Genomic DNA, 15,159 nt, shown 5'->3' with positions numbered 1-15,159 from the left:
TAAAAAAAAAAATACACATACGAAGGCGCGTTTTCAAAACTTCTTCATGCATTTTCAATCAACTTCATTACCGAACTTATACTTAGGTACAGGAAATTAAACACGATCGTTTTACTTTTTGCTATTGGCGGGGTATGTTCGGTAGGTACATATAACTTTGAAATACATAGTACCTACATACATATGCATACAAGATTTTCAGCAGTCGGAAGTCTGCCGTTTATTAAGCGAAAAGATTATCAAAAGAGGATGTAAACTTTCTCATAGATATATTCAGCCTTTTGGCAATATCACGAGTATTTTGTTAAAAGCTTGATTGTATTACATAAAACAGTTACCTCTTCAGAGTTCTCAATTTCATTCCATTAACTGTTTGACATAGATATATATGTATTATTTGCTATGAAACCTTGTTTGCTTTTTAGCCTTTGCAACTATTTCAGACTCGTGTACCTAAACGTTCGAATGCCTATATTTCATACTCATAGGTACCAACTGAAACGTAAAACGAATATTAATTTCCTCTTCCTTACAAATTAGCTTTTCGAATGCTGGATTTTTAACACGGACATGATTTTTTAAAAGATGTTAAGCACACAAAATTTCAAAAAGTGAAGTTTTTTCCAGGCTAAGCCAGTTTTGAGAAAAGCAAGCAAAATACTGATATTTTTGGTGAGTATGGTAGCATATGTAGCGCTGCGTTTTTCATTTTTTACAAGTTCAACAAAAAGATGAAAAGCATGGCAATTTTGTATCAGGTACACATTTTTTAAAAATTTAAATGTTGACAAAATTTTTGAATTATGGAACAACACTTTTGAATCTGAAAAAATGTACCTAAAATACAGAGACGATTTTTTATTGCAAATAAAATTTTCCGTAAAATCCATTAATTTGGCTTCCAGTTTTTTGAGCTTCTTCATAGCAAAAGTTTTTGGAGAAACACTTGACCAAAATTGAAAAAGCTTGAAATACATAGGTACCAACCAAACAGGTAAGTACTTTACTGAAAACAAAAGAAAGGAGCAGGAAATTCGAATTTTTTATTGAATAAAGCAAACCAGAACTGCCTTGAGGCATTCATTTAACGAAATTTTCAAGAATAATCAATTTTTAAAGGGACTGTAGGTACCATTTTTCAGTAGAAAAATATGATTGAAGCGTTGGAAATATTTTGAGAAATTGAACCGAATTCATTCCTACAAATTTCTATAATAAATTCAAAAAAATCTATAATATTTGACACTTTCTTTATCTGCGTAAAATCAACATCATATATCGGAAAAGTTTAAACTTCACATTTCATGGCCCCCAAAAATTAGGCAAATTGACAAATTGCATAACGCAAATACGTAAAAAAAACAACGTGAGAATTCAGTATTGAATTTACATTCCACTGAAAATAAGAATTAAATGTACATAGCGCTCTTGCATGAACAGGTCATGTGAAAACCTCCTGCACTTTCAAAGATGGTTTAAATTCCGTTAATGCAGTTATGCCATTGAAACGAGATCGTGTGAAAAACAAGAATTCACGTAGAGAAGCTCAATGATGCGGGTATTTTGTCTCAAATGATTGTTCAGAATGTTGTTCTGTGCTCGATAACATTCGATTAAAGTCTCTCGTACAAATTTTATACAACAATAGCTAGAAAGTGGTTCCTTTTGGCGAGGATGGTCATAAAAATATTACCAGAAGAAGTTGTGGAGTAAAAGAGCACGCTCAAATCGTATGAAAATGGTTGGCCATTTGAAATGTGTAAAAATGGGTAGGTAGTAAAAAAGTGAGGCATTCAAAGCAGATAAAGGGGGCAGGACGCTGACTTAAAGCAAGCTGTACAATTAGGAAATTCAAATCAAATCAGAAAGTTGTGGAATAGGTACTCAACTACTCATCAAGAATAATCAGAAAAAATTTTCCAAAGAAATGATAAAGAAGTGTCAAGGGGAATACTGAGGGAGGAGTGTACTTACATTGCTCAAGAAATGAGAAAATTCAACAGAGAAACTGTTTTCTTTTTCAACTTCAATGCTCCCCCCCACCCAAAAAATGATAAAAAATATTCAGTACATAATAAAAAATTACTTAAAAAAAACATCCTTTATTTTTAAAGTAGGTACCCAAATACTTCTTTTTTTTTTAAAAAAAAAGAGCCATAATAAGTAACACATAAGGTAAATCAACATATCCGTACCCTCACTTGGCAAAAAAATCAATGCCAAATATCAAATCAGCAAATACACACACACATGCACAAAAATACAGACAACAACTGGACTTGACGATAGTGAAAATGATGAAAAAGATATCGTCACATCGGTATAGTCTAGGCCAATGGCGGAACATAAATGGTAGCGAATTTAAATGTCAAATAAAACTGTCTACAGCTACACGGAAAGTATATCTGTGTTTCCTTTTAAAGCCGGTATTTATCATGTACCTCACTCCGTTTCCCGTCATCAACTTCCTTATATTATGCTTGAGCGCTGCAGACAATAAAAAGCAATGTGTGTAACGAAAATATCTGACATATTTCTATGTTAGATTCACACGATGACTTTTTTTTTGTCGCTGACGATATTTGATTATCAACTACGCTCAGATTTCTTGACGCTACCTATTGTACAATGTACACTGCTCTCTCTCAAAACGAAATCCAATCAACAAGAAGGGAAGGTTTTTTTACCCAACAAAACCAGCCTTGAACTTAAGTCTCACAAACATTTTCAATTGTATGGTGTTGTGTATCAAAAAGTGTATAACAACCAGATGAAATTCGCTTATTGAACGACGCGATGTGAATTTTTTTCTTTCCTTTAAGTCAACGCGATTGATTCCATTTTTTTTCTCACGAAAAAATTTCCACTTTATCAGATTTCACTTTCTACTGTAAAGGTTCGTATACTTCGTTTTATTTGCTGTAACTTCCTGCAATTTTCTACAATATTGCAGAATATTGTAGGAGCGGTTGCAAATAATACTGTATTCACATTTTCACTACTACAACACTAAGTGGGTACTACAAATTTTTGTAGAAATTGTAGCAAAAAAAAAAAAAAAAAAAAAAACAAGAGAATTTGAAACAAATTTTGGAATAACTTTTTCAATGCAGTTTGCATGCCTGATAAACTTTTAGAAGATAGCAACATTGTCACCAGAAATGTTGATTTGTATTTTTATTTTTGAAAAATTTTCAATGTAAGTACATATTTTATTTTTCACGCTGCGATGGTTTTAGTTATTGTCGAAAAATAAGTCGCCTTCGTGTTATAGCAAGGCAACCTCTACAGCATGTAAAAATTATTCTGACATCGCGCCACAAATCTTATCTACCAAGGTATTTTCGGGGTATTTTTGATAGATGCGAACAATATTTATTAGTTTATAAGAAAGTATTTACATTGTAACTTTTTTTATCCTTGTAGCAAATTTTGCTCGAAATAACCGATAAATTTTAACGATCCAAAGTGTTTTGAAAAAACTTGAAATCACATTAAGTATTTCAACCATCATAGTGTATGAGGTATTGAGCTAAAAAAAGAGACCCAGAATTTTCGTGGCAAAATCTTTATCAAAACATTGAACACATGCAGAAAATTATTTATCAAGAATAGGAGAATTAAAAAGAATTTATTGATGAATCTTCAGCATTTATTTTCTCTCTTTTCTTGAAAAAAAATCCAAAATTATTCTTCAAAAAAATTACTTGTTTTTCAATGGATGCTCATTGCTCAGTCAACATCCTGAAACGCCCTTATGATCATACCTAAGCGATCAGAATTTCAAAGATAAATAATAGAACTTGCAAATGAGTATATGTAACACAATGCCCAAATTTTTCGATAGGTACTTCGAGCCTTAGATACAGAAATGGAAATCACCACGGAAATGGATTCATTTATGAAAATGATAACTATTTAAGAAATTAGACCCGGGTTTATTCTTCTGAAGCTATTTCAACTCGATGATCGTGTGAACCTGCCATTATTTATTAGAAATACTAAGCATTTTCAAATATTTCCCTCCCCTAATATTCACCTTATGACAAGAAAATGTACCAAAAAAAGACATCTACAACTCCGCTTCTGAATTCATCGTCGACAAAACATTTGGATTCTAAAGCCAAGAAGATTCTTGCTACAAAAAGGCTATCAAAGCGATCAAATACTCAGGTATCTGCTACTCGACTTCCAAACTCATGGTCTACCAGAGCTGTTAAGACGATTGCTACAGGATTTACAACTGTAGCTCCAGATTCATCGACTACAAAATTTTCGGATTTTAAATCTATCAAAACTCTCTCTACAAAAGTACCTTCAACACAGGCAAATACTACAGCTGGATTTCCATCTTTATTTCCGACTAGAGCTGTGAAGACAATTGCTACAGGGTTTACGACATCGAGTAAAGCTGTGAAAACTATCGGTACAGGATTTACGACTCTACCTCCAAATTCATTGTCGACTATTAAAACTACCCAACCATCCTCTAAACAAACACTACCAACAACATCACTTCCAAGTTCATGGTCAACAAAATTTTCGGATGTTAAAACCACAAATACTACTTTAAAAGAAACCACACACGCAAGTACTTCTAAAACACAGCCCTCTACTGCTCACAAAACAACCAGCACTACAGCATTGGGAAAAACTGAAAAACCATCATCTGTGTCTTCAACTACGCCATATGTTAGCCAACCATACGATCTGACAAAACCTTCAAAAGGCAAAACAGAATCAGACCAGACGAAAAGTGCACCATCATTAACTACACGAAGTGGACCGCCAATCAATAATGTCACCACTGAATCATCAAAATCTTCGAGAACCGACGACAATGTCACCGACAGCACACAAATTCCGATCACCAATAGGAAGTTCACCGGGCCTCCTACTGCGCCAGGAGCTAGTCGCAGTCCTTACATATCTTATAAAAGACTTCGATATGAAAAATTCGACGATTTGGATTGGATACCTGCGAAAATACCAGACCCTGTGCCGGCAATTGCCAAAAGAGATATTGTAGAAATGACCAACACGTTCATGATTGATCAAACCACGCTGGAAATTCAAGCATCCAAAGAAGGCCTTCGAACCAGACGTCAAGAATGGGAAATGCGCCACGAACTCAAACCGATTAAAATCCAACAACTTCAAAAGCATCCGTATTTCCATAGAATGATGAAAGCGGTCGTTGATGAATGGATCGATGAACGTAAGAAATCAAGAAGGTATAAGCCGAATGCACGATATAAAGATACTGTTGTCACCAGACGACGTATACAACCGAATCTGAGTAATTATTTCCTCGAATACGCCATCAAGTTTGGCAAAAAACCTTGGACTTATCCGGGTAAGAATAAAATCCATACTAAAGAATTTGAAAAGGTTGATTTCGTCGATAAGCCATTCGTAGTCACGGAAGAGAAAACAGAAAAAGAAGTAAAACACAATATCGTAAAATCCCTAAGACGTCAATCGTGGTAAAATTACCTAGGCGACTCGTCATTTAAATATATCGCGTCTCGAGTAAACGTTTCTCATCGATATTCTCATTCATTTGGTCGAACTAAACGTCAACAAAAGTCTGCTTCTAAATCCACTCTTTGTAAGTATCATCTAACTCGTAAATCCGCGTAACAAAACTACGCATACTTTTCAAGCACACCACCAAAATTTTAAACGAAAATCGTTCGAACATTTTATGACGAGCTCAACCTGGTTTAAATTCGAGCAGATTATTTTTTATTACCAAAGTAAACTCGCAAGGATAAAATTTCACCCAGTTCTGTGATCGCGAATGACGGTTGATAGAATTGAATTTTTCATTTTTCTATAAACACATATTTTTTTTCTCGATATTTTACGACCAAATTGTTGATTACCTACTACATACCTATCCTTATTCTGATTTCTAGAGAAATGTTTACTTCTTCCTTTACACTATAGCAACTGTGTAGAAATAAAAAATAAAAAAAATAACGAATATTATAGTAGAATTTGTAGTAAATATTATATACGTACATTTAACACCAACACAAGTAATAAAATTTCATTCTGCAAGGGATATGATGCAATTGCATGAATGTACCTAGCTACCTACCGATCTTTCTTCGAGAAAAACAACTTTATGTTATCCTTACATCATAAACAACCACGTAGTTTAATCAACAAGGAAACGCGTTTGTGAGAAGTCCATATCGCTTTACATCCCTTCTCTGCTCCTGTAGGCCACGTAGCATCGTGCTATGTTCTACTTTTTTCGTTTCATTCATTAAAATTAAACGCTGAAGATTAATCTTCATTCAAAAAAGGAAAAAATCCACTTCGTATATAAAAATCATATTCAATTCTCAAAAAAAAAAACATGGTAGGTACTAGGTAGGTACCTAACTAAGTACTTTTTTTAATCACCGACATCACCGACATTGAAAGACAATGTGTGAAAGTATTATGTAACGAGGCTGATATATGAATAACAGCGAAAATGTTGGCAGGTGACGGTGTTGGGGAAAAATTTTCTCGCGAAAGAAAATTTTCCAAAAGGCGTCCACTTGGGGAAAAATGCACTCGAGGTGTCCATCAGGATATCCATCTCAAATGAGGGAATGAGGATAAATTCGCCAAATAGATCGATAATACATAGTTATTTCCTCGCCTTCTGGAAGAATTTTAAAATTCTAGAGAAATCTAAAATCACACTTGAGGCCTCAGAATGGCCAGAAATGATGAAATTCGGTTCGGGTGGGTTGATATCAGTTTCAGATCCACAATTTTTACTGAATAAGTATGCTTACATTATTTTGTCACCGGAAATGGTCAATTTTGAATTTTTTAAAAATTCGCTAAAAATCTAAAAGTCAATTTGGACAGCATTGTAATACCTACTACAATAATCCGACCTGGCAATCACTGCATGCTGAAGTAATTCAAGTGAATTTTGCTTTATTTTTATGTTTCATCATGTTATAGCATGAAAAAAATGTATCGCAAAAAATATAGTTTCTCACATTTTTAAAAGTCTTCCACTATAAAAAATTCTGAAAAAAATATTATAATTAGGTAAGTTGGGTCCATCAAGATTAGTTACGTAATGTAAGTGTGTTTTTTTGATAATTGCGGCGCAAGAAGATACGGTTGAAAAATTTCTTAAAATGTTCATAAATGACCCTTGGTAGTCTCTAAAGGGGAGCCCTGCAATTGCGCCAAATCACCAAAATCATGTACCCGGAATTGCGCCGGGTGTTCAAAAAAGTATACTGGCAATTGCGCCGAGTTGAAAAAATGCGAAACGAACAAGATATGAATGAATCGTTCAGTCGCAAGTTATATCTATGATTTATTCACCCACTCCAGAATCTTCCCCCACCTAAACCTAATGTCGCAAAAAATAGGTTCAAGGAACAGGAACAAAATTAGAGGTTGTTTGAGAGGGGGTGGGGAGGGTGACTGAGAATTTTCCGATTGGTATGAGGAAAAAAATACCAATTTTGCCGAAAAAAATGATGCATTTCTAAATAGGTAGGTACTCACTCATCCATTAAAGCTTATTTAATAATTGTAACTTTCCCTTTTGAATTTATGGAAGTTCCAAATATGAAATTTTTTTAGTTTGGGAAAGAGATAGGAATTGATCTGAGCGAAATGAGGTCAAAAGTATTAAAAAATTTATATTTCAAGAAGTGAAAAACAATGTGTTTTTTAAAAACTTATTTCTTTTTCTGCTCAAGAATTTTAGAATTTGAATGTTGAGTTTTTGAAAATTTCAATTTTGAAAATGAAAATCAAACACACGTGAACGAAGCGAGGACAAAGCTTGTTTCGAGAAGTAAGAAAACGATGTTTTTAGATTGCAAAAATTTATGTTTATAAAAAGTGAAAATATTATAGCAACAAGTACCTCATACCCCTACGTCTACAGTGTCTACACCCAGTTTATAAGAACGAATCATTCAACTACACCAAAATTACGATTCTGACAGTCCGCAGTGTGAGCAAAGGGTCGGGAAGATTCGTTCTTTTGATTGGCGCAATTCCCCATGAACACATTTCTCTATCTGGCGCAATTGCAGGTATGCTTATTTTTTTACTCGGCGCAATTCAGGGTATATTTGGCGCAATTGCATGGCAGCCCTCTAAAGGTGCGTTTATGATTGTCCGTAACTCTTACGGCTTGTTACAGAAAAGTAAAAAATTTTTTACTTTTCTGTAATTTTCTTTGTTCTTTTCTGTAAAACAAAAAGTTACGGTTACGGACAACGTGAACTACGCCATAAGAATTCTTGTATTTTACTTTTCCATAACAGACCGTAACTTTTATTACGGTTAGTTACGGACAATCATGAACGCACCTTAAGTCTATGTAACATTTCCACAAATTTGAGAAAATTTGATTGGAAACTACCAAAGATAGAAATCCACCTCCCCCCCCCACACACACACACCGTCACTTAAGTACTAACATTTTCGATGATGCTCATATCAGCAACGATAGTCACGCAACACACATTGTTCTTCAACATTGGTGATGATCTGATGAAAAATTCGTTCGTTCTGAAGGGCAGCCTTTCAACGATATCGCAAGCGCCAATGCCAGTTGAGTTTTCGCTGTAAGATTTTAATTACTGCGTTCGCTTTTCCTGTCAAGGCTTAGAAACAATACGCGGCCACTCAATCATTCAGAAATCACTCCAATCAATATGTTGAATAAATACCGGCGAAGTATTGCAGTTTTGACAATTTTGTTTGTCAGCCAAATAATGCTGGCAAAAGATGGTCCGGACGAGTAAGAAATACTCTAAGTCATCACGTTTAAAATAAATATGTAGGTAATGCTGTAAGGTTCTTTTTGATTTTTTGAAATAACGTTTTTGTAAATGTCCGAAACGAAAATCAGTGGTTCTCAAAATGATGCGATTCAATATTTTAAAATAAAAATCGTAAAACACAAAAAAAATTGCCAACGAACGGTCCAAATCGGCGTAGTATGGTATATTTCATGTTATGAGGAAAAAATTCCAAGACCAAAACTGATCAAGCGATCACTTTAGACAGAAGAATCATAAAAAATTATGAATAAACAGTTCTTCACATCTTCAAAGTCTAGGTCTTTCACCTGTATAAGTAGGTACCTAAGTATAAAAAATTCCCCCAAAAAAATGTACCTATGCTTCAAATCAAAATGAAACACCCAATATAAGGTGAAGTCTCAATTATGGGTCACGGGTCTTCATTATGGGTCAATTTTCAATGTGATCTGTGGCACAGACAAATAATTTTCAAGTTGCACTAAGGTACTTTTGTTTTTGGTACTACACTCCTTCATCTGTAAATACTTGGCCAAAGTCAATATGTAGTGGGAATGCAGCCGGCAAAAAACGTGTTTCTTATCAGGTGTAATTTTCTATCATCAAAATTCGCAAATGTGTGATTTTTGATTTTCCTTGTTGCATTTTGTTAAAATTTTAAAAGAAAAAACTATAGAAAAAACGAATATTTGAGATTGAAACCAAGGAAGTACATAAGTACGATTAATAAAATTCTATTAAACACATTTCAATAAAAAAAATTATTGTTTGACCAATTTTCATCATTTCCGCCAACTTTCAAAAGTAAATTTTTTTATGCAATTTTTTTTCAAGATTTTGCATCGGTATTTTTCATTTTTTTTTTGTTGAAATTTTTATAATCTAGAATAGTGTAAATTACAAAATGTTTTTTCAAAATTTTTGACCGATAATTGAGTGCACTTTCTTTTTACAGCAAAAATGAGCGCCGGAAGGGCAAAGTTAGCACATTATTTGCCAATTTTTCCAAGATTTTACAACTGGGGGGGGGGGGTGAATTAGTTTCGTCCTCGAACAATTTGCTTCAAAAATCAATTAAAAAAATTGAAAAAAGTGTACTCAATTTTGGGTCAACAAACTGTTTTTTTCTCAAAAATTTTTTTGTTTACAGCCAAAACTCATTGGGATCACTTGTAATTACTTTTTTTTAGTTTTTTTTCTAAAATACAACGTATAGGTATTTACCCTTATGCGCAGAAAATTAATCACTGACTCATTTTAGAGGACAGTCAAAATACCCTTGAGAAAAATGATTTTTTAAATATATTCCCATCGTATAAAATGGTTGTGCTTTTAGTATGTTATACCTAAATGACCTACGTATCCAACTGTTTAGTGCATTATTTCTAAAAACGTATAGTTTTTGAACTGGAGCTCATTGAAAAAAAGTGACCCATAATTGAGACTTTACCTTAAGTGTATTTTTTCATTATTGCACCCATCACGCACCTCTGAAAGAACTTATCGAAAACACCATAAAAAAAACTGTAAATGCGCGTTTTACCAAGACGATAGGCACGTTTGAAAAAAAAATCTAAAATTCCCATAAAAATAACCTTTGATCTAACATGCTTACAAATTTGAAAAAAATGGATTGAAAACTACCAAACATAGAAATTTTTTAACGAACTTGCAAATTCACTCCTTTCGAAGGGATTGAGAAATTTTTTAAAGGGAGTTTTAGATTTGAACTATAAGGAACAACTACTACCGGTTAGTATCAAAAACTGAAAACAAAGTCATTTTACCCATTTCACCGAGATATGCTTTTTCATAGGGAATTTTCTACAACACCACCACCTGTTATCATTCTCGGTTCGATGTTCATATCAGCCATATTACACAATACTACACAAGCTGTCCTTCAACATTGGTAATAAAAAATTCGCTTGTTCTGAACTGTATAGGTACATACGAGTAATTAGGTACGTATACCTACCTACTCCTCGTAGTTATACTTTCACTCATTTAACAGTCAAGTTGAATTTTTGTTGTATTTTAGTGTGTTTTTTGTTCTTTTCTAGCATAAGCTTGAAAACAACATCCGGCCTTTTAATCATTCAGAAATCACTTCCATCAATATGTGGAATAAATACTGGTTATGTATTGCAGTTTTGGCAATTTTGTTTGTCAGCCAGGTAGTGCAAGCAAACGATTGTCCGGGCGAGTAAGAAATACTTAAATTTATTACGAAATTTAAAATAAAAAATGTTGTAAAGTTCTGTATGATATTTGTTTAATTTTTTGGAATGAATTCTTTCAGAGGTGTTTGTGTGGGAAAACGATGAAATGCTCACAATATTTAACAAAACTAGAATATGAGTCATTGAAATTGACTATCAATCGGAACTTTCAGTTGTTTTCTCTACTTCAACGAATCAGCAACAAAAACCTATCTTCTTAAGTATGTAGAATTGTAGATATGTAATTACTATAATCAGTCTGTGAAAAAATATTCTACACACCTACATACTTAAATTTTATTTCAGTCCACAAATTAAAAATCAATTCCTTCTATGTTTTTCAACCGTCTATTTTTTTTTAACTCGCCGATTATTCACCATACACATATCAATCAAGACCTTCACATACACATGTATACTAGTATCTCCATAATGAACGTTGGAAAAGAAGAAAATAATAATTCAATCACCAGCTACGGAGGCACATATTTTATGCTTTGAATAACTTGCCTACTCAGACTCGCCCACTTGAAGAAGCTATACCTTACTTACGAAACACCCTATTCACCAGTACGTAGATACCTCGCGTAACCCAAAATGAGAAAATTTTCAGCGACATCAATTTTGAGAGATAAAAAAGTGTATTAAAATTATAAACATCGCCGTAATAAATAGATTACTCGCCCATCACAACAAAGAACGCACTCGAGGGAAGAAACATTTAAAAGGATAAACCTTTTGCTAATTGGCCACTTTATATAAAGCAATTAGCGAACGAAGCAACATTCAAAGGATTACTTTCACTTTTGAATTAGGTAAAGTAAAAAGGCCTGATAAAACATTAGATTTGCAGGTGTTATATAAAAATTGCACAACTCTCGAGTTAAATTGAAAAACTTTCTAAAACAAATTAGCTTTGAAATCGAGTATAGTCAAATATTAAATTTAACAACAGGCGACTGCCTGGTATCGCTCTAAAAAAAAACCTGAAGGCACATCTATCACTTGAAAGAGATAGCTGTTATCTTCTCTGAATATATCTCAAAGTAAGGTAATACCTATAGGTAATACCTACTAGTTATTAAAACAATATACGAGTATTTAGAAAAAATAAATCAATTTTCATTAATAATAATCGATAACTCGCCGTGGGTATCGACTACCTACAAATAAGTAAATTCGGTATAAAAATCAATCAAAAGATTTTTTCCTTCTTTTATCATCTATAAAAATAAATACATACAAGGAGTACTTCTCCAGGCAGATATTATGACTGTGGAGTTTTGTATTTCGACTGATTATAAGGACGCGTCACAACCAGTTCATTTTAACTATAGTAAGAAAAGGTAGGTATATGATCAACCCGGTTACAATTACGACGACCGTTTGAAGAAGAAAGGGAAAAAACGGTGGCAGGGAAGATGAAAAAAAAACTAGAAAATGATTAAACTGTGGTTTTTCTTTGTTCGAAAAGTTCTTAAGTTTCCTCGTTCTGGTTACAGAAAAAAGATCAGGTGTACGTTTAGGGTATTATAAAATATTTTTTCCTTCTTCGCGTAACTCAGCTTATTTTCCGCTTGCATTATGAAGAAAGCAGCAGCACAAAGACTTTAAGTAACCTTTTAAAATTTAAAAAGTTTCTGCCTTTTGAAATGGCTTGAAAATGCTTCGGAGATAAAGTTTTAAACTTTTTAATCACGTAATAATCCCCACCTCTGAGCATAAAAAAACTGCACTACGCCTAGTTTTCAAACAACCAACTTAAAAAATTATTTATTGTAATATGTAAGTCGGTAAAATAAGGAAGCAGTTAATGAAATTTAATGTCAGGTTATGATGACTTTATTGATGTCGATGCATCCCGCGCTACGCTATCGCTATATAAGTCGAACGCTGTTTATGAAAAACGTTCCGCTTGTAAAGAGAAAAAACTTTTCTTGGTACTTTTTTTTTACGCCTCGAGAGAACGACAAACCGCAGAATAGAGATTATTGAAACCAAGAAAGGGCGAAAAAACTAATGTTAATTTTGCACGGAAAATGAAAACAACGTACCCTTACACCCTATCCTTATTACTAACAATAGTACAATACCTACAAACGTATACGTGTATTCTGTATGCACGAGTATGTATACTATGTATAGTACCTACACTAAGTACGTATTAGTATCCTTGTGCATGGTTTACATACTTTCAATTGCGTCTCGTGAAAGTATCTTTAAATCAGGCCACTGTATGATTTACGAGATAAAATTAATTAAAAAATTTACCCCTTTTTTCGTCCTTGCTCTTAGAACAAAATATTTTCCACAGGCCTTGAGCGTGAAAAATTTTGATTAAAAACACCCACACGCGTGTGTAAATAAATACTCGTAATATCATTATACGCTACATAATCTCCATAAGATTAAACGATTCCTTTCTTTCATGTTTTATTGTTTTTGTTTTTTCAAACTAAATTTTAATACCTACAAGGAGAAGTTTGACAAACATGTGGATTTGTAGTACGCATCCTCGTAAGGTAACAAATACATATGATAAAACGCTCGCGAACAAAAATTTAACCTTCACTAACCTGGTATGCTTATTTTGGCCTTGGGAAAATTCTTCGTCAGATTTCATATGAGAAATTTCAAAGATGCCTGAAAGCTGAAACATTACCAATCGAAGGAAAATTAATACCGCGATGCCTACACGAATCAACTATCTAACATTCAAGATGTAAGTTTTGCCTAAATTTTACATCGAAGGTGTTCTAAAGAATGGAAAATTTATCAAGTTCGCATGAAAGGAAATGTTGAGCAGTCTGAATACTTCAATATTAGAAGGGATGATGCTTTTTAAAATTTAAACAAAGGCGTGGAATTCTCACCTGAATGACCAAAAAAAAATTATGATGCGATGAAAATTTATAACAACAATACCTACCTACACAGAGTTTTCGTAAATGACTGACATCTCACACATTTTTTGAAAAAATCCTTTAAAAATTGATCAAAATAAAATTTGTGAAAAGGAAGTACCTACTTTATTTCAAGTTGTTGATTTATTCATAATATTGATTGGGGGGACATTTTTTTCAAATTTTTTCTGCAGTTTTTTTATCATAATATCTAAATAATATACACGAAAGTATGTAAATTCTAGACCGAAGCCAGTCAAAACTTCTTCATTATTAAGAATCTTTTACGTAGACCTCCTTGATCAACTACTAAGTACAAAGATCATCAATTCTACCTACAGAAAGTTCTTTTCGTGTACGCACACATTGCAATTCCGTCAATTTAGAAGATAGGCAAACAAACTTAAATTTGTTCAGCATGGGTTGCTAAAAAAGAGGCGAAAAATATAAATGACTTTCTGAATCAAAATAATATGGGGTATTATGATCATTTTAGGGGAAAATTCATTTTAGAACTGAGTCATCCCACCTACGTACGAGCAATATATGTTTTTCGCGGCAGAGGTCTGTCCAAAATTTGTGAACGCTGGTTTTTAGAAACAAAAAAAAATTGTTGAAATATTCACATTATATCAAACATTTAAAAACTTGGCAAAAACAATTTGATCAATTTTCAATGTTAATTGGAAAAAATTCCAATGAATTCTTGACATTACGAAGGTCGTCTGATTTTTAAAAACTTTGGAGAAAAATTGATCAAATTCCCATTTTGTCAGACTTTTAAAAATTGGGAAAAAATTGCAATGAATTCTTGACATGAAGCAAAAAATATTCATGATTTAAAATTGTTCTCGCAGAGGAGACTTTATCCCTATTTATATCCAAATTTCGAAAATTTCTGGAAATTGAAGTTCATTTGAGTCTACCTTGATGGTCTTTTGGAGTATAAGTATTTATATGTACTTGTGTATTTTTTGCGATTTTTTTTTCAGCTCTCATCCTCTAAAATTATGAAAAAGTTCAAGAAAATTTCACAATCTCTTCCTCGTTGAATATTAAGTTGATAATATCGAAAAATCTTACGAATTTGAAAAAAAATCAAAAAATACAATAAAAGAATTTTAATCAGGCCGGGCGGTAGCACGGAGAGGGGGTTGGGAAAAAGAACGTCGCCGCTACCGCAAACGTCTATTCTTCCGAGACCAACAAACGCGAAAATTAGTA

General features: G+C 33.2%; 1 protein-coding gene and 1 long non-coding RNA gene across 2 annotated transcripts in view; one reads left to right on the top strand and one right to left on the bottom strand.

Moving 5' to 3' along the window:
• LOC135836127 (uncharacterized) overlaps positions 1-15,159 on the bottom strand; it is a 407,464-nt gene that overhangs the window by 387,500 nt on the left and 4,805 nt on the right. The window contains exon 3 of the mRNA XM_065350756.1: positions 13,609-13,682. The gene's annotated coding sequence lies outside the window, so the exon portion shown is untranslated. The remainder of the gene's footprint in view (positions 1-13,608; positions 13,683-15,159) is intronic.
• Positions 10,794-11,376, top strand: LOC135833779 (uncharacterized). The gene is made up of 2 exons (XR_010556547.1): positions 10,794-11,016; positions 11,113-11,376. It is a non-coding gene; the product is annotated as an uncharacterized LOC135833779 (long non-coding RNA).

Source organism: Planococcus citri, chromosome 2 (genome assembly GCF_950023065.1).
Source record: "Planococcus citri chromosome 2, ihPlaCitr1.1, whole genome shotgun sequence".
Lineage (NCBI taxonomy): Eukaryota > Metazoa > Arthropoda > Insecta > Hemiptera > Pseudococcidae > Planococcus > Planococcus citri.
This window is presented reverse-complemented; position numbering and strand designations above follow the sequence as displayed.